The sequence below is a fragment of the Trichosurus vulpecula genome, chromosome 4 (assembly GCF_011100635.1).
Source record: "Trichosurus vulpecula isolate mTriVul1 chromosome 4, mTriVul1.pri, whole genome shotgun sequence".
In the NCBI taxonomy this organism is placed as follows: Eukaryota; Metazoa; Chordata; class Mammalia; order Diprotodontia; family Phalangeridae; genus Trichosurus; species Trichosurus vulpecula.
This window is the reverse complement of record NC_050576.1, coordinates 331851479-331878994: the sequence shown is the minus strand read 5'-3', so window position 1 is coordinate 331878994 and position 27516 is coordinate 331851479.

The following is a 27516-nucleotide window of genomic DNA, read 5'->3' as shown; positions in this document are numbered from 1 at the left end:
ATTTATTATAAGGCAAGGGAAATGTAAAACTTGTGGTGTTGAGAGCTAAATAAATAAAAGGTTACCAAACATGCCGATTCATTAGAATGACTGAATAGGAGGAGTGTTTAAGAGAATTGATCAAGGAGAGCTGTGGGAATGGGGCATGAAGAACATTCATTTTTTTCATGCTTTACCTAATGCTTGCCTAATTTACCAATGAACATAGACCTAAGTTTTTCCTTTCAATCTGTTCTGTAACTTCATTCAGTCTAGAAGAAAAAAAAATAAAGTCTTTGGGGAGAAAAGAAGATGACAAACATTTACAGCAATTTACACAGTAATAATATTTTAAAAATAATATGTCCCTTACATCCCTTAAAATTTTGACTTCATGTTGAATATTAAAGGAGGAATCTATAGTCTCTAATTTTTATTAATTTCATGATCTATTAAAATTGCTATTGGAAAAGTTTTCCATTCTGTTTAAGCTCGTTTGATCATTGGCTAAGAGCAGTTAAAGGTATAAGGATTATGTTTTAATTAGCAAAAACCAATACTTCTTTCCTTTAGACACAGTATGCCCTTCCTCAACTTACTTTCATCAAACATTGTACTTATTCAAAAACATATAATTAGCTTGTTTTAATCTTATCATTTTCAGAGGCCTACTACAGTAATTAGCTTTCATTTCTCTTCTTTTTAGTTAGGAGATTGCTAAAGGATCAATGCAGTATACATCTTTTTTTCCCTTCATCAGCACTGCCAATTACTGTGACCCTCAGTGCAAATTTATTGATTTTTCTTATTAGAACATTATCACCAGTTACTCACAGCATGGTGTTTATTAATTAGTAAGGAAAATAAAAATTCATTTGTGAAATATTTTTCTTTTAAGTACCCCCCCCAGTATATGCATAGCTGTATGATATCTGCTAATGGCGTTCATCCTTCATGGATAAAGATGGCATTTTTCATCCCTACTTTTCCATTTGTTTCTCATGTCAACATCCAGCCTAAACAATATTTTTAACCAAATTAAAATGAAAGGTATGATAGTTCAAAATTGCCCTCTGTAATTATAGCCAACAAAAGTTTCCAAGTCTTTCTGAACTTCATGAAATGAGAATTTAATTTAACTTTTGAAATAAAAGTCTTTTCAGGGGTCAAGAGATCTAAAGTAAAGGCTTTCTACTATCTCTTTTACAAAGGTGCCCTTTGAGAGCTTAGAAATTAACTGAGTTGAAGAAATTTTGATGAAGGTGGTCTGGCATTTCAACATTTATATCAGCAGGGATGCACATGACAGGAAGGCTCCATGTTACCTTTCACAAAGCCACAGAAGGTTAGAGTTGGAAGGGACCTTGAAAATCTTCTAGTCCAACCCTCTTATTTTGAAGATGAGGCCTATCTAGAGTCCGATAATCATTTCTTCTTCCTCAGGGCACCCTCCTTTCACAGAATGCAGCCACACCTTCCTTATCATACTACCTAATCCTTATAACCCCTTTGCATATTTTGGCTTTTACTTTCTCCCACCAGGTAATTTTTCACATGAGTTGAGTGGTACCCTCAATTTCTCTGAGTAATTCCCAGAATACCATGTTGTGTTTCTTCTTGTTGTCAATGCAATCAGAGATTTACTTTCCTAGTCTATTCAGGGTCAGCGGTATCCTCTACCAGAGATGACCTCAGAGGAGAAAGTGAGGCTGGTGACTTTGCAGAGACCTCCCTCACTTAAACCCAATTCACTTGCAAGTCATGGTATCATCTCCCTGATGTCATGATCCTCTTTGAGAATGAAGGACAAACAACAAACAACTTCTGTTAAAAACTTTAGCTTAAAAAGGCCAAGGTCTCCCACAGTATCCAGGGCCATCTCCAGTCATCCTGATCTATATCTTTTCACTGGATCCAGAGGAGAAAGTGAGGCTGGTGACTTTGCAGAGACCTCCCTCACTTAAACCCAATTCACTTGCAAGTCATGGTATCATCTCCCTGATGTCATGATCCTCTTTGTGAATGAAGGACAAACAACAAACAACTTCTATTAAAAACTTTAGCTTAAAAAGGCCAAGGTCTCCCACAGTATCCAGGGCCATCTCCAGTCATCCTGATCTATATCTTTTCACTGGATCCAGAGGAGAAAGTGAGGCTGGTGACTTTGCACAGCCCTTCCTCACTTAAATCCAATTCACTTGCATTTCATGGCATAACTTCCCTGATGTCATGGTCCTCTTAGAGAACAAAGGACAAACAATAACAATCCTCCACCAAAACCAGTCCCTGACTAGCTAAACTTTGTATTTGATCTGACCAAACTATCTAAATGGGAAAGAGAAGATGAAATTAAATAGTATTTGCTGGATAGTTCACGGAGTTTCTGTCTCCTGCCTGGGTCACTTCCTGATCCAGATATATGGCTTACAAAGTGGTGGCTTCCGGAATAGGGTGAGGTGGGCCAGTTCTTGATGTACGTTAGAATTATTTTTGGAATGAGGAGTAGTGGAAAAATGGGGCCTCCCATGTGACCTTGTGCCTTCCATCTCATGCTTCACTCGTCTACAGCTCTATCTCCAGCCTTCTTTGGGAAGAAGAATGGTACTTGCAATTCAACAAAGAACATTCTCACATTTGGTCATACACGTGACAGTGATTCTCAACCTCCGCAGATCATCATCCAAACTCCATCTCCCATCCCCCACCACTTGATTCCTCATCTGTGTTCCCTTCAACCTCTGTCCTTATGCTAGGGAATTTCAACATATGTATTGACTCTAAAACACACTAACCACTCAGTTCCTTAACCTATTCACTTCTCACGACCCCACCTCAGCCAGACCCAAAGATGGTCATACCCTCCATCTTGACTTCACCCACAAACGTACCACCTCCATGTCCAAAAATTCTCAAGTATTCTTATCCATTGACTTGCCACCTCTATCTCTGCCTTCCCTTACCAAACCCTATCTTTGTCCATTCTGTAACCTGTAATCCCTTGACCCCTCAGTTCTCTCCCGGGCATCTTCATGGTATTAGCCATACTTTTATCTTTTCTTCATCTCAACTCCTTGTTGAGCCAATTCAATTCTATATCATCCCCTTCTTGGGTCTCTATCTGTCTTATCATTTCACCAAGTGCATCCTACTGAGTCTCGGCCTTGAATCATTCCTTACTACCTTTGTTCCTATGCATGTCAATCAGTTGGTGGTTGTCCTTCATTCTTGAAGAGGACCAAAAAGACATCACTATGTTAGATTCAAGATACAATATATCTGACTGTGACTGATCAGACCAGTATGAGCTTGGAATGCTGTACCGCAGGTTGGGAACAAATGGTCCGTGTGAACATTTGGGGCAAATTCTCTAAATTTGTGTATCTCATGTTTCTTTTGACCTGCTGCAATTCTGCTTTGCTCATAAAGCATAACATCTTCTTTGATGCAAGTATGCCTTCATGGTTGGTCCTCTGCCAGTGTCTCACATATCTTGTAATCAATTCCAAAGTTCTTCACAGAGACCTTGAGGGTATCCTTGTATCACTTCTTCTGACCACCATGTGAGCACTTTCACTGTGTGAGTTCTCTGTAAAATAGTGTTTTAGGCAAGCATACACTTAGCATTAGAATAACAGGGCCAGCCCATCAGAGATGGGCTCTCTGCAGTAGACTTAGAATACTTGGCGGTTTAGCTCGAGAAAGGACCTCAGTGCCTGATACATGATTCTGCCAGGTGATTTTCAGAATCTTCCTAAGACAATTCAAATGGAAGTGGTTCATTTTGGCATGGCACTGATATACTGTCTAGGTTTCACAGGCATACAGCAATGAGGTGAGCATGATGCTGTAGACCTTCAGTTTGGTAGGCAGTCTAATACCTCTTCTCTCCCATCCCATACTTTCCTTTGGAGCCTCCCAAACACTGAGCTAGTTCTGGCAATGCTGCATCAACCTCATCATCTATATGTGCATGCCTAGAAAGTGTACTGCCAAGGTTAGTGAACTTATCCACAGTATTCAAAACTTCTCTATGTGATGTAATTGATGGTTCCATGTATGGATGGCGTAGTGCTGGCTGGGGAAGAACCTCTATTTTCTGGGTGTTCATTGTCAGGCCAAAATTAGCACAAACAGCAGAGAATTGATCCATATTTTGTGGCACCTCAGCCTCAATGGCTGCATTGAGTGCACAATCATCTGTGAACAAAAACTTATGCACTAACTCCCCCTCTACTGGAGAAAAGTCATTCAACTGTTCTGATTAAGTTTGCTACAAATTTATGTTACACAATCTGGACCCTCACCGCTGCTATCAACTCACTACCTCTTTCTCAAAAGCCCTTTCCAACACCTTCATTCCTCTTCAAACCTCTCAAGGTTCCACCAATCCTCACACACTGAACTAAGAATCTTGCCTCATATTTTTCAGGAAAAAAAAATTGAGACCACGCACTATGAGATCCCTTTTCTCCCTTCTTCCTCAGATCCTTTCACTCAGATGTCTTCTACCACCATCTTGATTTTCATCCCTACCTCCTAGGAAGATCTAGCCTTATTCCTCATAAAATCCAATCCTTTAACTTGCTTAAATTAACCCATTCCATCCCACCTCTTCCACCACATTTTCCCCCCTGCCATCCCCACTCTATCTTTCTTTTCAATCTTTCCCTATTAGCTCCTTCCCTATTGCTTATAAACATGTCTACATCTCTCCTAACTTCCAAAACCCTCACTTAATCCTTCCATCCCTGCTAACTATTATCCTATATATTTTCTCTCATTTGTAGCTAAACTCCTTAAAAAGTCAGTCTACAATAGATCCTTCCCCTTTCTTTTGTCAGGATCCTCATGCCAAGACCATCCCTCTCTTTTCATTCTTCTCTTTTTACTATTAAGAGTCACCCTGTTTTCCAGAGCTAAGGCCTATGTGTCTTGAGGTTTGCGTAACAACAACCCTTTGTGCTTACCCTCTGGAAGAACTCTGCTGCAGTAAAATCCCAGAATTCTTTTACACCAGTCCCAAGTGGTCCCTGAACTCAGACAAACACTTGAAGGAACCACATTCTGGTCATGAATCCCTGCTATGAATAAAATTCACTTCATTTTGTTACTCTCTCATTGCCATGGCTATAGCTCATTGCCTGTTTCTTTGTCTAGGCACTACTATATGTATCAAGGCTCAGCCTCGATGCAGTGGATCTCTTTGGTATCTGAGCAGACCCTAGAAAGAATACCTAGTCTCCCTCCTCCAACAGAATATATAGAAGGCTTTTTGCCTATAACTTCTTTGAGTTCCTTGGTCATTTATTTTTAGAGTAGATACTCTCTTCTCATTCTATTCTTAACCCCTAACAAGATGACTTCTGACCCCATGATTCCACTGAAATGGCTCTCTCTAAAGTTGCCTATGATATCTTAGTTGTTAAAGCCAATGGGCTTTTCTCCATTATCATTCTTCTTGAAATCCCTGCAACCTTTGCCACCATTATCACCCTATCTTCTTTGATGCTCTCTTCTCTCTAGGTCATCAGGACATCGCTCCCTCCTGGTTTTCCTCCTACTAATTTGACTGCTCAGGATCTTTGCTGGATCCTGATCCAGATCATGCCCTCTAAACATCATGTCTCTCAGAGTTCTTCTCTATGTCCTCTACTCTTCTCCCTCTTTCCTACTTTGCTTTGATATGTATCAGTTCCCGTGGATTTAATTACTATGTTAATTATTTTCAAGTCTATCTCTTCTACTATAACCTCTTGGCTGACCTCTATGTTCCATCTCTCACTTTCAGATATCTTGAATCGTAGAGGGCAATAACACCTTCCTAGCCTCTCAGGCTCACAACCAGGTGCCATTTTCAACTTCTCACTCTCGCCTACCTCTTCCTATATAATCTTTTGCCAAGACTTGTTCACCTTTACGACATGTCTTGAATATAGTCCTTTGTCTCCTCTGACACTCCCACCACTCTGGTACAGGCCCTCATTATTTCACATCTAGACTGTTGCAATAGTCTGCTGGTGAGTCTGTCTACCTCAAGTCTTCCCACTCTAATTCGTGCTTCAATCAGCTACCAAAGTTATTTTCCTAAAGTATGTTTGTGTGTGGGATGGTGACACAGTCACCATTCAAAAAACTCTAGTGATTCCCTGTCACTTCCAGCACCAGACACAAAACCCTTAAAAACCCTCCAATTTTTCAGTCACTTTAAATCTTACTCCCTGACACATACCCTTGGATCCAGTGACACTGGCCTCCTCACTGTTCCACAAACAAGACATTCTATTTCTATGTTCTGGGTATTTTCTTTGAATGTCTCCTCTGCCTAGCATGTTTTACCTCTTCATCACCACATACCGACCACCACCCTGGCTTCCTTCCAACTAAAAGTTTCTTCTACAATAAGCCTTTTCCAATCTCTCTTGATTCTAATGCGCTCTCTCTCTTAATTATTGGCACTTAATAAAGGCTTGTCCTCCCCTTCCATCCCATTCCCACCATGTCTGGAATTGTTATGCCCTGCCCCTCCACCAGTTTCTCTATCTTGCCCCAGCTCACCCCACTGTTTGTACTCCCATCTCCACGGTCCCCACTGTTTGTGTTTCCTTCTCCATGGAAATAATCCTGCCTCAGCTTGCCCCACTGTTTGTGTTCCCATCTCCACAGAAATCAAGTTGTGTTCTTTCCCTTTAAGTACCTGTCTCTACTCCTGCTCAGGGCTGTTGGATTTGAATCTTTACTCTGAACAGTCCCGCGCTTGAATAAATCCACATCCAAATTTATATCCCGGGTCTCACTGGCTTTTTTCCGGTACAACAGAATGTCCTTTATTCTCCTCTTGCACGTTAGATTTCTATATGCATATTGTTTAAAGCCCAGTTAAAGGACTACCACCACCATGACACTTTACTTAATCCTCCTTGTCAACAGCTTTTTGCCACTTGGATCTTATATAAATTTTCTATAGAGTACTAGTTTTGAATAAGATCTATTATGAGGATCTTATGTATTTAAGCATATTATGTCATTAAACTTATACAAATGTAGCACAATAGTCCTGAATAAAAAGTACATTGAAATTTTTGTCCTAAAGCAATTTTGTATTTTAAGAAGAAATTTCAAAATTTCCTGAGTAATACAAATGAACACAGAACAGTGTAAGACTGTAATTCACTCATGAAGATATCAGCAGAAGCTCTTGATGGAATATATATTGGTCTATACATATTGTTGGGCAAGTTAATGTTATTGTCTATATATTTTCCGGATTCTGCTTTGTTCAGTTTACTGATCAGAAGTTCTTTGTAAAGAGCTCTGAACTAGCCATTTTCTGTTATATACATCATTACCTACACTATTGATCTGAATAGGATTTTATTTCTCTCTGATGTTTGAATTCGTTGTTATTAGTGAAAGATGTAAAACACAAATGGTAGACATGCTTAATCTGCAAATACTGGTTTATTCTTACACTGTAGAGTGTAGTCCATACATTTAAATTTTTGATGCATAGGGAAATTATTTGTATTTATTTGTTTTACATTGATTCATGAAATAGGCAGAAAATAGTTGTTTTAATAAGTATGTCTCATTATTAGGTATTATTAGAAAACATTTGAAGAATTCCTATTGCCCAGATTATGACATGGAGCAGTTTGATGGATAATTTATAGAATTTGTACATCGATTTGTTTAGCGGCCTCAGACAGTACAATTGGGCAATGAGTCAGATGCAGAATTAATCAGGAAGAGAACAGGAAGTTTCAAGGCTCCTATAATGTCCCTTAGTTTCTCTAATTTAAAAAGTGGCTATCTTTTTAATATTGATATTCTACTGGTGCAGCCTGAAATGGACAGCACAATAGTCTCCAAAGAAACAAAAATGAGTAACACAAAAAAATTGTGGGAAGGAACAAAGTACAACTAACGACGGATGGGAAACTTAGGGAAACAAAAGAAAAAGTACTATCAAAGAAATGTATAATTTAAAAATAAGCCGGTCACAAAGCAGGGGCAATTGTGGCAGATTGGCAGCACACTAGTATCTTCCCAAAGGACCCAAGTCCTTTGGCTGAAGGCCTTGTGACTTTCTTATAGAAAAATATAAAAATAAAAGTCACATAGAATTATAAGGCTGAGTGAGTATGGATAGATTGTAATCTGAATCATTGTAGGAAACATACAAATCACTGTGGCCACCAATTCATTTGAATAGAGAAGTTAAGAATATTTGAGGATTTCATTTTGAATGATGTGTGAGGTTCGTCTGTGACATGCACGACTTACAGTAAATCAATGTTTGTTTAATTCTCAGATTCATAACGAGTAGTTTTGACAATTAAAACCAGTTAGCCCAATACCTTGCATTTAATAAGGTCATTTATTGATTGTCACAAATAGTCTACTTTCTAAATTCATAGAATTAAAAAAATAGCTGTCTTTTTAATATTATATTCTGCTAATATTACTGTAAGCCTGAAATATACAGCACAATAGTCTTCAAAGAAACAAAAATGAGTAACCCCCCAAAAATTATAGGCAGGTATAATTCTATAGCTTAATTCTAAATTGAAATTTCTAAATTATCCCCTTTTAAGTGATAATCCTGAATTTGGACTTTTGGTAACCTTTTATTTCTGAAAATTCTCTATTCCCTTGATCTTCCATGACTTGTTATTATCCTTGTTCTCCTTTGGATCACTCTGGTATCTCCTTCAGTTCACTCCTTTATCTTCTCTACCTTCCAAATAAATATGTTCTCCAAGACTTTGTCCCTGATACTACTCTCTTTCTATATTATCCCTCAGTGATAATATTCATTCCCAAGGTCATCCTTTATGCAGATGCCTTCTATCGTAAATCTCTCTAGAAGATCTAATGTTTCTTTAAGGGTTTTTTTTTGCCCTAATTGGCTGCTGGATATTTTTGCCTGAATATTCCATGAACACCTCAGACTCAATATGTCCAAAATCAAGTTCACCATCACACGCATCACTATTCCTCCTGACATAATTTTATTTTTTTCTGTTAAACATTTCACTGTATCCTGGTGGATAAGAGCAATCAGACTGAGAATCATTCTGAAAGGCCTAACAACCTTACGCTACAAAAGTTGCCTTTACCTACCATTCAGCCTGGATTTCTGCTTCTCCTACCCTTCATAAGCAGAGATAAGGTAGTCACATATTATGTCGCTTTTATGTTTAAATTTCCATTTTCCATTAACTAGTTGTCCCAAATTCTTGCTTTCCTTTTTTTGGCCAGACATCTTACGCAAGGGTCGACAAGAGAAGAGTCTATCTTTAAACAGTGGTAAATCCTTAGCAGAATTATATGTTTGACTTTCTCCTCCAACCTATGTGAACTAACCTTAGTAACAGTGGCAGCAACAGGATCATCATCAAGGAGAGCCATTATCTTAGCCCCAGATTAGGGCTTTTCAGTTACTCACAGCTTGGCATTGTGGTCCTGACTGCCATCGTGATATTTATGGTTACATATCGACAAGGGAGCCATATCACCATTAACTGGTAATCTTGGATTGGAGATGATGTGTGGCTGTTTGAGTTAATGTTCCAGTGATTGTATTAAACTGTACCTATTAGGGAAGGGGGTGCTAGTTAACACCTAGGACAGGCCAATCTTGGCTCAGTCCGGACTCTTAGTTAAGGTTTGAAACTGGAACAAAAGGAGATGCTTATAGACTCTCTAACTAATATTTAACAATGACAACAACAAAAAATGCTTGTTAGTCATAGCAGGAAAAAGATATTCAACAGGCATAGAGCATTCATTTAATTTCCTGGCTTTTGTGTCATCCATGCTGGTGTGTTAGTCAGAAGACTGCGAGGAGCTACCGACTTATAGTGCCAAGCTTTGTGTTGCTGATGCTAAACCAAGATACTATTTCCAAGGCCCAAACCATGGTCTCATTAGCCAATTAAATCTCAAAAATTATTCCAATACCTTTAAGAAAAATTAGCCTCCTTGGATAATATTGCTTTTCCTAAAACACCTGTTAAGTGCTGCAGTGGACAGAGTGAGATAAGGTAACAAATAAGATAATATTTGTAAAGCACTTAGCATAGTACCTGGCACATAGTAGGTACTTAATAAGTGCTTGATATCTTATCCCTTCCCCAGTTCCTGTAAATCCCTGTAATTAACTTAGCTTCAATTTGTAATTGTAAGTCTTCCATGAAGTGATGTCTGATGTAGTGGAAAGAATGCTAAATTAGAGAGAGAGGACCTGGGTTTAAATTCAGATTCTATTGATTATTATCTATGTGATTTTGATCAAGCCATCGAATCTCTTTTAGCCTTATTTCATCTTTAAAATAACAGAGCTGAACTTAATGTCTTCTGAGGTCCCTTATATAGAAATGTGATTATACCTCTGAATGTTAGGCCAAGCAGTAATTAGCTTGTTTACCAAGCTGCTACTAAACATTCTCATCCTCCCAACTTCCCTATTCCTTTAGAGGGCATTGCTATCCTCTCTGTCACCTAGAGGTGACACTTTGGAGTCACCAATGACTCTTCCTTCTCTCTGACAACTCATATTAAATCAACTCCCAGATCTGATTTATTCTACTTCCATAATATCTTTCCAATTAATCTTCTCTTCACTCATACTGTTACAAACTTTATGCCCAGATCTCCACTCAAATCCCTGGACTGTTATATGAGAAACCTTCTCTCCTCAGACTATCACTTATACCTCCTCCCCACCATTGATGTGATCTCTTCCCATAAGTCCCTAGTTTCTGATGGTTGAGCTTTTACTTTATGTTGTCAGGTCCTAGGATTCACACCATGTTACCTCTAATTATCATTATATCAATTATCATATACCATTATCATTGTCTGCCCTTATTAGAATATACGTTCCTTAAGGTAAGGGAATACTATCTTACTGGTATTTGTAGCCTGATGGGTAATAAAAGTTATATTCCTATCTATCTATCTATCTATCTATCTATCTATATCGAGGGCCTCATCATTTCTTGCTTATAATATTGTAACAGCTTTTTTGTCATTTTTAAAGTTGCAGTAGGCCAAGACGATACATTCTATGATGCAGACCTAGACAATTTGAATTAACTCTTTCCTACATTATCTTTAGGGCAGTGGGTGATGCAGTAGATAGAGAAATGGGTTTGGAATCAGAAAGACTCATCTTCCTGAGTTCAAATCTCACCTCAGACACTTAGTAGCTGTGTGACTCTGAGTAAGTCATTTAACTCTGTTTGCCTCAGTTCCTTATCTGTAAAAATGAACTGGAGGAGTAAATGGCAAAGGACTCCAGTATCTTTACCAAGAAAACTCCCGATAGGGATTGGGTATAGTTGGGCATGACTGAAATGACTGAAAAAAACCGCGTTTTCCCCTCCCAGTTTAACTTGAAACTCAGGTATGGGCCCTTCGGGGTGAAGTGTATATGAGGATAGCCTATATATTGGACTTTTGTCTTCTCAGCAGTGAATGAACTTCTATTGGGCTGTCTTATAAGGGGAAAGCCTAGGGAAGGTGTGCTCACTTGTACCTGTTCTTAGACTCTGAGTCATCCGTTGCCTCAGCTAAAGGATATTGAGCCCTTCCTCTCTACCTCTGCCCCCTCCCCCTCAATGGGATAGTTGACAGAATCTACTGCAAAGGCCTTGGCTCATAAAATCTTAGAAGACCCTGTGACATCAAAGAACAGTAATAGTTGTTATTGTGGAGAAGAGAACAGCAGAGTAAGCAGCTTCCCAGGAATCTGTTGTAGCTATTGACTACTAGACCACCAAAGTGGGCAGCATGCAGCGGAGTCAGGCCATGGTAATACTTTGTTAATTAATACTTTAGCTAGAGGGCATGTTGAATAGAGTGCTGAACCTGGCATCAGGAAGACTTGAGTTCAATTCCATCTTCGGGCACTTGACTTTCTTTGTCTCAGTTTCCTCATCTATAAAATGAACTAGAGAAAGAAATGGCAAACCACTCCAATATCTTTGCTGAGAAACCCCAAATGGGATCACAAGGAGTAGAAAACATCTGAAATGACTGAGCAATGCAACGACAAACTCTTCTGATAAGGCCTCTTCTATTTCTCTGCACAAATGAAAGGGGGGGGGGGTTGTCATGCTGTGAGCTGACTGGTGAAAGAAAAGAAGAAGAAGAAAAAGAAGGAAGAAAGAAGAAGAAAGAAGGAAGAAGAAAACACATATTGACTACCTCAACAATGATGATATGCAATTTCATGAGCTGATATTTTATAGTAAATTGCTGCTTTAGTTCATCAACCCCTTTGGTCAAATAGCCCTTCCTTCCTTTTAAAATCGTCACATTTTGTAGTATTTAAGAGAGCATTTATAATATCTTTTTGCATTCTAGCTTTAACTTATGTCCATGGTCAGTAACTTACGAGCATCCTGGTTTTCATGATAAAGTTAATAGGTAAGCTTGTCACTGTGATATGTGTTTAAGAAAAGAAGTATTTGTGACTAATAATTCACTACATTTCCCACATTATCAGTTAGAGAAAATGGTCAGATCAAAAGAACTTTATTTTTAGTCTTTTTTTATTTGTAAAATATGCCTTCTTTGAATGTTATTAGTTATTATCCTCAATAAGCTTTTAATTGATATATTATTCACCTAAAAGGTGGGTGATTGTTTGCCTCAGACACTTGACACACACTTACTTGCTGTGTGACCTTGGGCAAGTCACTTAACCCCAATTGCCCTGCCTCCAAAAAAAAGAAAGAAAGAACCCAGGTTGTGTAAATTTTTGAAAAGCAAAGTTTGAATGAACACAGAATGGGGTGAATCCCATTTGGTATGCACATATAATAGTATCTGAATCTGTGGGTATGGTGAACAAGACCTGCTGGGGGTGTTCTAAGATTTCAGAGTATTGATAGGAACCATGCAAAGGATAAAAGAAGAAGGCATGGTTTTCTGAATTATTTTTTTCCGTGTAACAAGGTTTGTGGTTATTTATTTAAAACAAAGAATTATACCCCAAATGAATTTTTTCCCTGTCTTTGGGATTCATTTGTAATCCTTTACCACAGTATTGACTGGAGTGTTTCTTTAAGAAGGAGTTCTATACTACATCACTGATTACAATTTATTTTTGTAGGTGTAAGTGTTGCTATAGCAACAAAGTACAGGCTATTTCTTTTTTAAGCATAAAATTTGGAAGGAAAAGCGGCCAGATTGCCAATTAAATTTAGTGTGTAAACAGGTCAATAAAAGAGCACTATGTGAAAATTGTAAATGTTTACTCTCTGAGAACCAACTTAAAGAAATGTATTCCTTACCTGATTGGATGCCTCTGCTTTATCAAAAGCCTTGATAAGTTCTGATTTTTGGCTTTTACTCTCTGTCTGAAGCTCTTGTACTATTAATTCTCTGAGGGAAATATTTTTCTTCTTGGGTAACAGTGGTTTTTTAAATAATCAGAAAGATGGAAGATTGACATAACTGAAGCTGATTTGCACCAGGTCAATATGTGTTAGTATTTGTGTAATACTGATGTATAGGGTACAAATGGAAAATTGAAATAATTATCCAAGTAATTCAGTTAAAATTAAATAATTGATTTAAAATAAATGGCTTTACTATTTGAGTTATTTGATCAATTCCTATTTATTATAGAAAATATAAATTTAGAGAGTTGTTGTCTGGACCTGTTATTTAACCAGGTGGAGAAACTCCTACTCTCAATGCAGATGGGCAATTGTTTTGCAGTTTATAGTCTTAGAAAGTTTTCCAGAGGGTACTGAGAAATTAAGTGATTTATCCAGGGGCACATAGCCAATACATGTGAGAAACAGGACTTGAACTCAGCTCTTATTGATTCTGAGGCTGGTAACCTATTCATTATGACAATCTGCTACTATGATAAATATGTTTATACTAATATACCAAATGTTTATTAGACTTTATAGGTATACTTGGCTTCAAAGTTCTTTCAAGAGTACAAGCATAATAACTAGAGAGGCAGCTGCATGGCACAGTGGATAGAGTACAGGACCATAAGTCAGGACAGACCTAAGTTCGAATCCATCTCAAGCAACTTAATAGCATTTGATTCAGGGCAATTCACCTCTGCCTGCCTCAGCTATAAAATGGAGATAACATTTGCACTATCTCCTAGGATTGTTGTGAGGATAAAATGAAATAATTGTATGGCACTTTGCAAACCTTAAGTACTCCATAAATGCTTGTTATTTTTAAAAGTCCAAAGAAGATATCAGTAGAACTCATTTAGGTATTTTAAGCTCAAGCCACTGTTCTTTTAGGGACATATTTGTATGACTACATTTGGCATTTGTTAAGATTTTATGTCAAAATTATAGAAATTATCTCAATAGAAAAACATGTCAATATTAGTGGAAAACAAACAAAAAAAAAAGAAAAAGAAAAGGAAATAAACTAATAACCCCAGTGAAAAAATGATCCCTGGATTACCGCCAAACCAATTTCAGTCAGTCTTATTTTTCATGTGATGCTTTTCATTAGATAGAACCCTGCATCTGTGTACAAGCTCACATTCATCTGAACAGGAATGTTATCTACTTAGCAAAGGTATATTCTGTTTACATTTATCAGTTCTTATTTGACCATTTTATTTAAAATCAAGCAACAAAATAATTCTTCCATATGTACTTGCAGGTATTTGGACATGCAACCTTTATTAGTTCATTTTTACATTTCTTTCAAAAAAATATCAGACAACATCTTTGTTTCATGTTGATTTAAATAATGATAAAATAGAGGACATTAGGTTTATTGTTTCATCACTCAAATATTTTATTTTTTTTAATCCCCTTCATTTAAAAAGCCTCTTCCTGGCTACAATTATAGTTTGTTTTCTTTCTTTTCTGTAGATAGCAGACCTGTGATTTCATTAATATATGTCATCATATCATAGATTTAGAGTGATCCTCTAGGCCACCCCTAACCCCTCATTTTGTAGGAGAGGGTCTGAGAGATTAAATGGTTACTCAAGATCATGCAGGAAGCAGCAGAGCCATGTTCTGAACCTAGGTCTTCTGATAGTAAATCCAACATTCTGAACTCATGATGTATAATCTCCACCCAAAATACAAATGAATAAGTTAGTATCTCTAATGTACAGTATTGGGGAGATGCCTGGGGAATGAGAGGTTGGCTTAGTAGTATACATTCACAAAGACAGAATTCTGAGAGGCAGAATTTTAACCCAGATCTTTCTGAGTACAGAACCAGCCCTCTATTCATCATGCCATAGTATCTTTCAAATACAACAAAAGGTATCATTAATTCTTTCTCTTTTCAATAATTAGATTTTTAAAAATGTGAACATTATTGTGTTTAAAAAGTACAATAGAATTCTGTGAAAACATACTTAAACTAGGGCAATTAAACTATAAACATTCTCCAATAAGCAACAGTGGTGGTCACCGATGGCTAATCCAGTTTATGGATTCTTTGATCTTTCACAGCCAATTTGGTTTCACATGCATGAGTAAATGCCACTACCCTGTGATTCTTAGTTGTCTACAAGTATTTGAAGAACATTCATGTGGAAGAAGGTTTAGCCTCATTCTGTTTTGTTTCAGAGGCCAGAACTACTAGCATCAAGTGGAACTTGCAAAGAGGCAAGCTATCCAAAAGTTGGATGAATTTCCAAAGTAGTTAATAGGAAACATGGGGTTCCTTTCAATGGAAGCCTTCAAGAAGAAGTCAGACAACCACTTGTTTGAGTATGTTGTGAGATTTCTTTTCTGTATGTCTCAGATTTGATGAATACTCTTACAACTATTAAATTCTGTGATTTTGTGATTTTCATGAATACACCATTTTCAAAGTATATTCATAGCTTTGAAGGTGAATTCAAAGTAATGCAAACAAACCTTTCTTGTAGAATAAGTCATCAAAATAATTTATTACAGATTCAGCAGCTTTTGAGTTCTTAGTTTTCAGTTTAACTCTCTCACCCTAAAATTCATTTTATTCTTCTAACTATGTACAATCATTTGTTTCAGTGATCACTTGATCTCAGATACGAGGTAATAACTTTGGACCAAAAGATCACAAGACTTAGAACAAGAATGGAATTTTGAAAACATGTAGAACAACTCTTTCATTTTATGTAATAATCCATGAGTATACTTATTTATTTGTCCCTTTGAGTGCAATTGAGGGAACATCCAAAATATTTTTTCTTTTTCTAACTACCACTACTTTATTTTTTTTCAATTACCTTACCATATTTCCTGAATACACTTTGAAACTAATGTGGAAGATTGGAGCCTGTTGATGATTCAGTGTTTTTGTAGTTAGAGGCCAAACTGTAAAAATAATAATAACATTGTATTTGCAGCACACATTATTAAAGGCTTGCAAAATGATGAAAAAATAAATATAGAATATTTCAAATAGAGAAAAAAAATAAAGGTATTAAGTGATGCATATGTTTGAAAAGTAACCATCTTCAGAGAGATTTGTTAACTTTATCATGTTAATGAGAAATAGAGACCTACTGAAAAGATTTATCTTCCATTTTCAGTTCTCTAAACTGTTCTTGAGTTGCTCGAGCAGACCCCATCTTCCTTTTATAAGAAGTGGTATTTCACAACTTGGCTTTTACCACGTCCCTTAAATGGGTCTTCTAGTATTAAATATTCCACCATAAGTGCTTAAAGGGCTGTACAGACGTTCTCTCAGATGCTAATGACATCAGAAAGAACTACTATAAAAATTGAGCAGCTTCAGGGAGAAAAAAATGGAGAAAAAGAAAAACATTTGATGAAAACATGCAAAAACTTTCTCCCCCCTTTAAGTAAATTCTACAATATTTAAATGTGCCTTTCAGCATCAGCAGACTAATTCCATTATCATAATTTATTAACCAGATCTTTTGTTCTATGTAGTAATACACTGTGTTTCCATGCTGTGTATTTTTTATCCTGTGACCTAATTTGCTTAAAAGGAAACTCTTATAACTCCCTTGTTGTAATGAATAAAATGTTAATGAAGAACTACAGAGAAATCCCCTTTGCATTAGTTCCTTATTCCCAGGAACATCATCATAAATTTGTTTGCCTGGTTCTGACAATGGTAGGGATGCTCAAGCTGTGGAGAAGCATAGTAACGCTAAATGGTTCTGATGGAAAAGTTAAAGATATTCAAGGCACTGTCATCAGGGATGGACTATGGGAAGTTATCTTTGAGAAGGAGAACTTGATGGATTTGGCTTTCAGCCAATTTTTTTTACATTTATTATCTGCATTGATAACTGTTCTATGAGAGGCCTTTTCAGAGAATGTAAATGAAAAAGATCCAAGAAAAAAGGATTTTTTTTCCAAAAAAAATTGCAGATTAGTGTATTCAGCCACTCCATATTAGTATACCACTCACTAATTTCTTAGTATATTATATGAGTATGAAATCTAATGAATCTAAATGATTAGATACTTTTACTGGGAACTAACCTTGATTGAAGTATTACATTTGCTTATACCTCAGGCCTGGATTTTTGTACCTAGTTTTCTGTCCTGCCCAGTGAATAGACAATATTTGTCAATAATGATTTGTAAATATCAATAATGGGAATAAATGGCAGCATATAACATTAAATTGAAGTAATGAAATATTTTAAAGGAAACAAAAGATATAATTTGTAATATGCAGATTGGTAATCAATGTGTACTTTGGTTCTTCCCATTCTTATATGCTCAATTTCCCTCTTTTCAAATCTCAGCCATGTACTATTCCCCATCCCTCCATATCAGAATAGATGGCATGGGAAACATTGAAATGTTGGTGTTAAAGTTAATCACTATGGTGAAGCAAGAAGTCTAATAGCAAATGGATGCATTTTACCTTTATTCCTAAATATGGAGGAGTGAAGATGTATATGTACACCATTGTGAATTCATTTTTAAGAGCAGCCAAGTAAAATTCAGAATGGAACTAAAAATAAAAAAATAAAAACTTCCCAAGATAAAGATGGAGGTTGCTAAGATGTACTTAAGACTTGTTAGTTTTTGCATTTCACTGAAGTTAAATACACTTACATATTTATATATTTGTTTTTCAATGTATTTGTAATGTCATTGATTTGATGTCATTGTGATGTCATTAATTTGATGTCACCGAGTAGGTCACAGGTCATGTAGTTCTTTTCCATCCTGTATGATATATACGTGCATAGATATGTATGCATGGATATATGTTTGTATATATGTACATTTATTTTTTATTCATTTATTTAGAGTGTAAACCATTCTCAAGATATTCACTCTGGGGGATTAAACCATTTCTGTTTTCCTTCTGTATCATTACCTTTTCACTTCTCATATTCAGCAACTTTTTTCTCTCCTTGTTTGGCATTCGGAGTAGTGGTAGGTTACTGAGTTCCCACATACTTCAAAGATAACTTCATATGAATACACACTTTGAAAATGAAGAAAGATAAGAAACAGTCTCATGGCACAAGAGGGTGTTTATTTTACATTCTGAAATGCTGTGGGAAGTAAACGATACATGGATAAAATCCTTATCCTCTAGGAATGAAAGCACTATTGATTTTGCTCTTAATCACATTCTCTACAGTCACATTTGGCTCATCTTAGTTCACTGCTCTGCACGCAGGTGGTGCTTAATAAATATTGGATGAATGAACGAGTCCATGGTGAGATAGGAGGAGATGTTCAAATGGCAAAAGCCTAAGGAAGAGAAAGACAGAGAAGGTAATATAAATAAAAAACCATAAGAATCATTCTCTGAATATTTTGTGCTTTCGATCTTCTTGTGGAATAATTCGTATATGCTATAATTAATCTGCAGAGTAGTAGTGCCCCATTAAATTCCTATCCGCCACATGATTCAGTTTTCAAAGGTTCTCCTATTGCTCTGCATATCTTTTAGAAGCACCAGAAAGTAGCCAAGTCAAATTCACTTTTTCACAATTACCTTCCGGCCTTACATACTGCCAATAAAATTTTGTCTTATAAAAAGTGTCCTGCTAATTCCTGTTAGGCATTCCCTGTGAAAGAGCCCCAAATACATTCAATGTCACTACACTAGACATATAAATATCCTGATGGCATAAAATATTCTCATATCCTTTATAACAATGTCGTAGTTACTTGAAATATTAATGAAATGAATGATAAAATTAATCAGGGCCCTGTCATTTTAAGAAATCATCAGTTTCTCTATACTACTATACATCCTTTCCTGATTTGACAGCCATATGTAATAGATTAGGCCATGCCAATAGAGTGGCTTATGAGAAATCTTTCCAACTGCTTATGATCAACATAATTTCCAATATTATCAGACTATCAAATTACCACAACTCACTCATCCATAACCTTGAAATCCGTCAAAATTAGTCTATTAAGAAACATATAAAAAGTAACTTCATCCATATCTAACTAAAATTCTCTGCTCTTAGACAAAATATTTTAATTATTAGACAGTTTAATATATATTTTTTAATTAATATCAGCTTGAAAATGATTAAATATACAGGTGATTGAATTGGAGAAGACTTGTTATTTTAAAGACTCTTTACCTGGAATTGAATTATATATGAAGTTTTTATCTTTTTGCCTATGATTCCCATTAGATTAGTAATGTGAGGAAGGATTTTTTAAGATGGTGGGACTGCTCAAAGGTCGACTGCTTATTCTGGGTTTCCACTTATTAACATGATTCAAGGAATTCAAATCCTGCCTCATCCATTTACTAGCTGTGTGACCCTGGACAAGTCACTTAACTGATGTTTGCCTCAGCTTCCTCAACTCTAAAGTGGGGATAACAACAGCACTACCTCCCAAAGTTGTTATGAGGATCTAATGAAATAATAATTATAAAGCCTTTAGCACATTGTCTGGCACATAGTAAGCAGTTAGTTATTACTGTTACTGTTGTTGATGTGGAGGTGGTGGTGACGGCTGTGGTAGTGGTGGTTGTTGTATGCCAGAAGACTTTTGCTCCTTTGACATAGGTACAGAATCCATATCTGGCCTTACATTTGCACAGCAGGTCCCTTCCCTATGGACTAGGTAAGCCTAAAGAGGGATACCATACTGGGAAGAAATTTTGGTCCTCAGGGCCATATACTGAATTGAAGGAGAGTAAAAAGCAGAGTGGTGAAATGAAGGGGAAGATAGTTATTCTCCTTTCACTGCTAGACATTAAAGAGTAGAATAGACATCAGTATGTGCCCAAGTATGGCTGGCACAAAGTTGTAGCTAATTATAATTAAGTAGAATAATTTCAACATAGCTACGATGGCCCAGACATACTTATTTCTCTCTAAGGCACAGTAATTATTCTAGTCTCATATCTTCACAGTCCCCAAGATATCATTTTTTCCTCCTCTTCCTCAATACTATCTAGTCAATCACCAAGTTCTATTGATTCTGCCTCCACCACTCCTCTCATATCTGTTTCCTTTTCACTCACAAGGAAACTATTTGAGTTCAGGTCCTCTTTGGCTAGCATCTGTCCCACTGCCAAAGCCTCCAAATTGGTCTACCTGAAGTCAATATTTCCTCCTCTCCAATACATCCCCCTTGATGCTGCCAAAAGACTCCTCTTAAAATAGTGGTCAAGCCAATTTACTCCCAAGCACAAGAATATTTAATGACTCCCTATGCCTCTGGATTAAAATGTGAACATTGTTTAGTATTTAAAGTTCTTCACAATCTAGATGCAACTTCTCTTTTTCGGTTTATTTTTTTTCAGTCTAAAAAAGCCGGTCAAATGGCCTCCTTGCTGTTCCCCATATGTAGCATTCCATCTCTGGTCTTTGTGTCATAGGCTATCTCCCACTTCTTGGAATTATCCCTTCCCTCATTTATGCCTCTTTCAATCCCTTCAAACTCAGGTCCAGTAATCATCTCCTATGGGAGACCTTTCTTGAGCTCCTCCCAAATCAAGAACTTAATTGGTTAGTTCTTTGTCCCCCTCACTCATTCACAAAACTGTGTCCTACATATTTTGTATTTACTTTTCCATATACATTTGTATCTCCCAAGAGAATGTGAGCTCCTTGGCTGGGGTTGGGATAGGGAACTATTCTATTTTATTTCTGTATACCCATTGCCTAGTACCTATTAAGCACTTAATAAATAAAGGCATTGAACTGATTTGCAAAATCCTCTGCTTACATGGAAACTGAATGTTTTCTCCAGTTGCAATACCTAGTATTAATGATAGCAGAGTACAATGAAACTAGACTCTGAAGATTCCCATCTATCTAACTAATGGGCAAGAATTATATCAAGAACTATGTCTAGTAACAGGAAAGACACAATCCTTACTATGAAGCACTTTACTATCCAGCTGGGGTGATAAAACACAAAATCAATTACTCAGACCTGTATCAGCAGAGAGAAAAAATAAATGATGCAAAATAAACATATACATACTAGCACAACATGAAATGAATTGGTAATCAGAAACCAATCAGAAAATGTTTCCTAGAGAAAACGAACTTTTCATCAGGTCTTGAAGGGTATGATAATGAGTAAATGGAATATGATGTGGCAAAGGGGAAGACACTTTCTATTCTTCATTAGTATAACAATTCACCTCAATTCAGCAATCTTCCATCAACTTTTACCTTCTCATAGTTAGAAGATTGTGACTACCTTTGCACTCAAAGAATCTGGTAAATTACCAAGTTCCCATACACTTTAAAGATGTGTCATTTTTATGTATCACACAGCCTTATCCACTTTGAAAAAGGAAAAAAAAGACAAACTCATCCAGAGTATAGGAGCATGTTTATTTTGCCTTTATGAAATGCTATGGAAAAGTAATACATGGGTAACCTAATTTAGGAATTAAATTAGCATTAATCCAAATTCACATTTGGTTTATATCATCACAGTACTCCACAGACAATAGTTGCTTAACAAACAAAAGTTTGTACAACTCTCATGATCTACTTCATTCTACCTTAGTCAACCAAAGGGTCACAAGTCCAAGGTCATATCTTTGGTCTTGCCATCTATTCCAAGTATTCTATTTCCATGATCAATAAACTTAGGAATTCTGTTATTTATTCATGAATTCCTATCATTCAATATCTCCTCCATATCTTTGCTCCTTCTAAAATTATTCTTTATCTTCACCACAATATGACATGTGAATAGAGAGAAAGGCATGGACATAAGCAGCATTGTAAAAGTAGAAATAACAATATTTGTCAAGTGATTACTTATATGAAATGAGACAGTGAAAAGTCAAGTATAATGCCTCTGGAGGTAGTGGGTATCATTCCCTGGATATTTAAGAGCAGGGTAGATTACTACTGGCTAATGATATTGTAGATGTTCTGGTTTGACTAAATAACTTCCAGGATCACTTATGTCTCTGTGATACTGTGATCATTGAAGTCTTCAGAAAATAGCCAAAATTAATATAACATATTCAGGTTTGTACAACACTTTACAGATACCATTTTATTATCTCAATAACCCTGGGAGGTATGTACTATTACTATGTCTACTTTACAAATGAGGAAAGAAAGGAAGACAGAAGGTAAGTTACTAGCACAAAATTAATGAATTAGGAAAATCTCCAAGTTTGGGGGGAAAGGTGAATTTATTCTTAAGTATGAGATATCAGTGGAACATACAGTCTGGGTATCTAATAGGCAACTGAAACGCAGTGTCAGTTAAACATTGGACAGTTTATGGATTTAGCTATAGATTTAACAGATGTTGCTATTGAGATAATAATTGAAGGCATAGTAGTAGGAAGAAGAGGAGGAGAAGGAGGAGGAGGAGGGTGAAAGGAGGAGGGGGAGGGGGAGGAGGAGAGTGAGAAAGAGAGAGAGAGAGGAGAGAGAGAGAGAGAGAAAATCTAGTGAAAAAGGGAAAGGCAAAAGCTTAGGAGAGTCCTACATTTAAGAGAGTGGTAAGAAAAAGATACTTTTATAGAAATGAGACAGAAAATGAGTTAACAAAGAAGTAGAAGAAATTTTTTTTAAATCACAAAATTTCAGTTAATAGGGACCTCAGAGGTTAATTCATCTTATACATGTACAATCCCTTAATTCCTTTCAAAATATTTCATACAAGTGGACATTTAGCCATTGATGTAGTATTAACCATGATTTCTGTATGAAGCATCTCAATTGTGGTCAAATCTTATTTTTTTAATACTTAATTTTTATTTTTTCCCAATTGCATATGAAGATTTTTTTTGCATTTAATAGTATTTTGTTTTTTTTCCAATTACACGTAAAGATTATTTTCAACATTCATTTTTCTAAGATTTTGAGTTCCAAAATTTTTTCCCTCCCTCACTTCCCTTTCCCTTCCCCAAGAAAGCAAACAGTTTGATATAGGTTATAAATGCACAATCATGTTAAAAATATTTCCACATTAGTCATGTTGTGAAAGAAGAATCAGAACAAAAGGGAAAGAACATGAGAAAGCAAAAATTAATAAACACAAAAGCGAAAAAGAATGCTTCGATATGCATTCATACTCCATAGTTCTTTCTCTGGATGTGGATAGCATTTTCCATCACAAGTCTTTTGAATTGTCCTGGATCATTGTGCTGCTGATAAATGCTAAGTCTATCATAGTTAATCATCACACAATTTTGCTGTTACTGTATACAGTGTGTACAGTGGTTCTGCTCACTTCACTCAGCATCAGTTCATCCATTTTTTCCTATCTGCCTGCTCCTCATTTCTTATAGAACAATAGTATTCCATTACTTTCATATACCACAACTTGTTCAGCCATTCCCCAGATGATGGGCATCCCCACATTTTCCAGTTCTTTGCCACCACAAAAAGAGCTACTATAAATATTTTGGTACTTGTGGGTCCTTTTTCTATTTTTATGATCTCTTTGGGATACAGACCTAGTAGTATAATGCTGGATCAAAGGATATGCACAGTTTGCCTTTTGGGCATACTTCCGAATTGCTTTCCAGAAAAGTTGAATTAGTTCACAAATCCACCAACAATGCAATAGTGCTCCAATTTTCCCACATCTTCTCCAACATTTATTATTTTCCTTTTCTCTCATATTAGCCAATCTGATAGATGTGAGGTGGTATCTTGGAGTTTATGCAAATTTTAACTTTTTAAAAAATTTTGGGTTCCAAATTCTCTTCATCCCTCCTGTATCTCCTCTCTCCTTGAGAAGGAAAGCAACTTGTTATAGAATATACCTGTGTAGACATGCAAAACATTTCCATATTAGTCATTTTGCAAAAGAAAGTGCCGACCAAAAATAATAATAAAAACAGCTTAAAATGCTTCAAATTGAATTCATACACCATCATTCTTTCTCTGGAGATGGACAGTATTTTTTATTATAAATCTTTTGAAATTGTTTTGGATCATTGTATTGCTGAGAATAAGTAAGTCATTCACAGTTTATCATCCTACAATATCCGTGTTACTATGTACATTGTTCTCCTGGTTCTGCTTATTTTACTTTGCATCAGTTCATTATAAGTCTTTCCAGGTTTTTCTGAAAGCATTCTATTCATCATTTCATATAGAACAATGGTATTCCATCACAATCATGTACTACAATTTGTTTATCCATTCCTCAATTAATGGCCATCCCCTTAATTTCCAATTCTCTGCCACCACAAAAGAGAGCTGCTATACATATTTTTCTACATATAGGTCCTTTTACTTTTTATTTTATGTCTTTTTGCTAATAATGGTATTGATGGGTCAATGGGTATGCACAATTGCTCTCCAGATTGGTTGGATCAGTTCACTACTTTGCCAACAGTGCATTAATGCAACGTCCACATTTTCCCACATTCCCTCCAACATTTGTCATTTTCCTTTTCTGTCATATTAGCTAATATTATAGGTGTGAGGTAGTACCCCAGAGACATTTTAATAAGAATCTCTCTAATTAATGGTGATTTAGAGCATTGTTTCATATGACTAAAGATAGCTTTGCTTTCCTTATCTGACAATTTCCTATTCACATGCTTTGACTACTTATCAATTGGGAAATGATCATTATTCTTATAAATTTGAACCAGCTCTCTCTATATATTTGAGAAATTAGGCCTTTATCAGAGAAGCTGTAATCTTTTTTTCTCAGTTTTCTGCTCCCATTCCAATCTTGGCTGCATTGGTATGTTTTTGTGCAAAACCTTTTAAAGTTGATGTAGTCTTTTTTTTTTACTGTAATTCTTTTTGTTTCTTCTTTGGTTATAAATTCTCCCCTTATCCATAATTCTGAAAGGTAAAATACTCCATGCTCCTTTAATTTGCTTATAATATCACCCTTTATGTCTAAATTATGTACCTGTATTGACTTTCTCTTGGTATATGGTGTAGCTTCTGTCAAACCCCTTTCCAGTTTTCCCAGCAAATTTTGCCAAATAATGATTTTTTTTCTGAAAATTTTGGATCTTTAGGTTTATGAAAAAGTAGATTACCATGGCCATTTACTTCTATGTATGGTGTACATAATCTATTCCACCAATCCACCAGTCTATTTCTTATCCAATACTAGATTGTTTTGTTGATTAACATTTTATAATACAGTTTTGAGATCTGGAACTGCAAAGCCACCTTCCTTCACTTAAAAAAAAGATTCCTTTGATATTCTTGACTTTTCCTTCTTCCAGATGAATTTTGTTTTGATTTTTTTCTACCTCTATATATCTTTTGATAATTTGATTGATATGACACAATACGTAAGTGAATTTAGGGAGAATTGTAATTTTTAGTATACCAGCTAGGCCTACCAAGCAATTCATATTTCTCCAATTATTTAAATCTGACTTTATTTATGTGAAAAGTGTTTAGTTCCTGGGTTTGTCTTGGCAGATATACTCCCAAATATTCTATATTGTCTGTAGTTATTTTTTTAAATTCCATACTTTTTTATTTAATTTTTTTTTAGTTTTTGGCATTGATTTCCACAAGATTTTGAGTTACAAATTTTCTCCCCCTTTCTACGCTCCCCCCAACTCCAAGATGGCATTTATTCTGATTGCTCCATTCCCCAGTCAGCCCTCCCTTCTGTCACCCCACTTTCTCCCCCCATCCCTTTTCCCCTTACTTTCTTGTAGGGCAAGATAGATTTCTATACCCCATTGTCTGTATATCTTATTTCACAGTTGCATGCAAAAAACAACTTTTTTTGAGCATCTACTTTTAAAACTTTGAGTTCCAAATTCTCTCCCCTCTTCCCTCCCCACCCACTCTCCCCAAAAAGGCAAGCAATTCAACACAGGCCACATGTGTATCATTATGCAAAACACTCCCATAAATAGTCATGTTTTGAAAGACTAACTATATTTCCCTCCATCTTATCCTGCCCCCCTTTATTCAATTTTCTTCCTTGACCCTGTCCATTTTTGAAAGTGTTTGCTTTTGATTACTTCTTCCCCCTATCTGCCCTCCCTTCTGTTGTCACCCCTTTTTTACCCCCTTTCCCCTACTTTCATGTGGGGTAAGATACCCAATTGAGTGTGTATGTTATTCCCTCCTCTAGTCAAATCCAATGAGAGCAAGATTCACTCATTCCCCCTTACCTTCTCCCTCTTCCCTTTCAATGAAATGCTTTTTCTTGCCACCTTTATGCAAGATAATTTGCTCCATTCTATCTCTCCCTTTCTCCCTCTCTCAATATATTCCTCTCTCATCCTTTAATTTAATTAAATTTTTTTAGATATCATCCCTTCGTATTCAACTCACTCTGTGCCCTCTGTGTATATGTGTGTGTATATATTTATATATATATATATATATATATATATATATATATATGTGTGTGTGTGTGTGTGTGTGTGTGTGTGTGTATATATATATATATATATATATATATATATATATATATATGTATGTACATTCCCTTCAACTACCCTAATATTGAGAAAGGTCTCATGAGTTACAAATATCATCTTTCCATGTAGGAATGTAAACAAAACAGTTCAACTTTAGTAAGTCCCTTATGATTTCTTTTTCTTGTTTACCTTTTCATGCTTCTCTTGATTTTTGTGTTTGAAAGTCAAATTTTCTGTTAAGTTCTGATCTTTTAACTGAGAAAGCTTGAAAGTCCTCTATTTCATTGAAAATCAATATTTTTCCTTGGAGAATTATTCTCAGTTTTGCTGGGTAGGTGATTCTTGGTTTTAATCCTAACTCCTTTGACCTCCAGAATATCATATTCCAAGCCCTTTGATCCCTTAAGGTACATGCTGGTAGATCTTGTATTATCCTGATTGTGTTTCCACAATATTCAAATTGTTTCTTTCTGGCTGCTTGAAGTATTTTCTCCTTGACCTGGGCACTCTGGAATGTGACAACAATATTCCTAGGAGTTTTCTTTTTGGCATCTTTTTTCAATATGTGATGGGTGAATTTTTTCAATTTCTATTTTACCCTCTGGTTCTAGAATATCATGGCAATTTTCTTTGATAATTTCTTGAAAGATGATGTCTATGTCCTTTTTTTCATTATGGCTTTCAGGTAGTCCAATAATTTTTAAATTATCTCTCAGATCTATTTTCCAGGTCAGTGGTTTCTCCAATGAGATA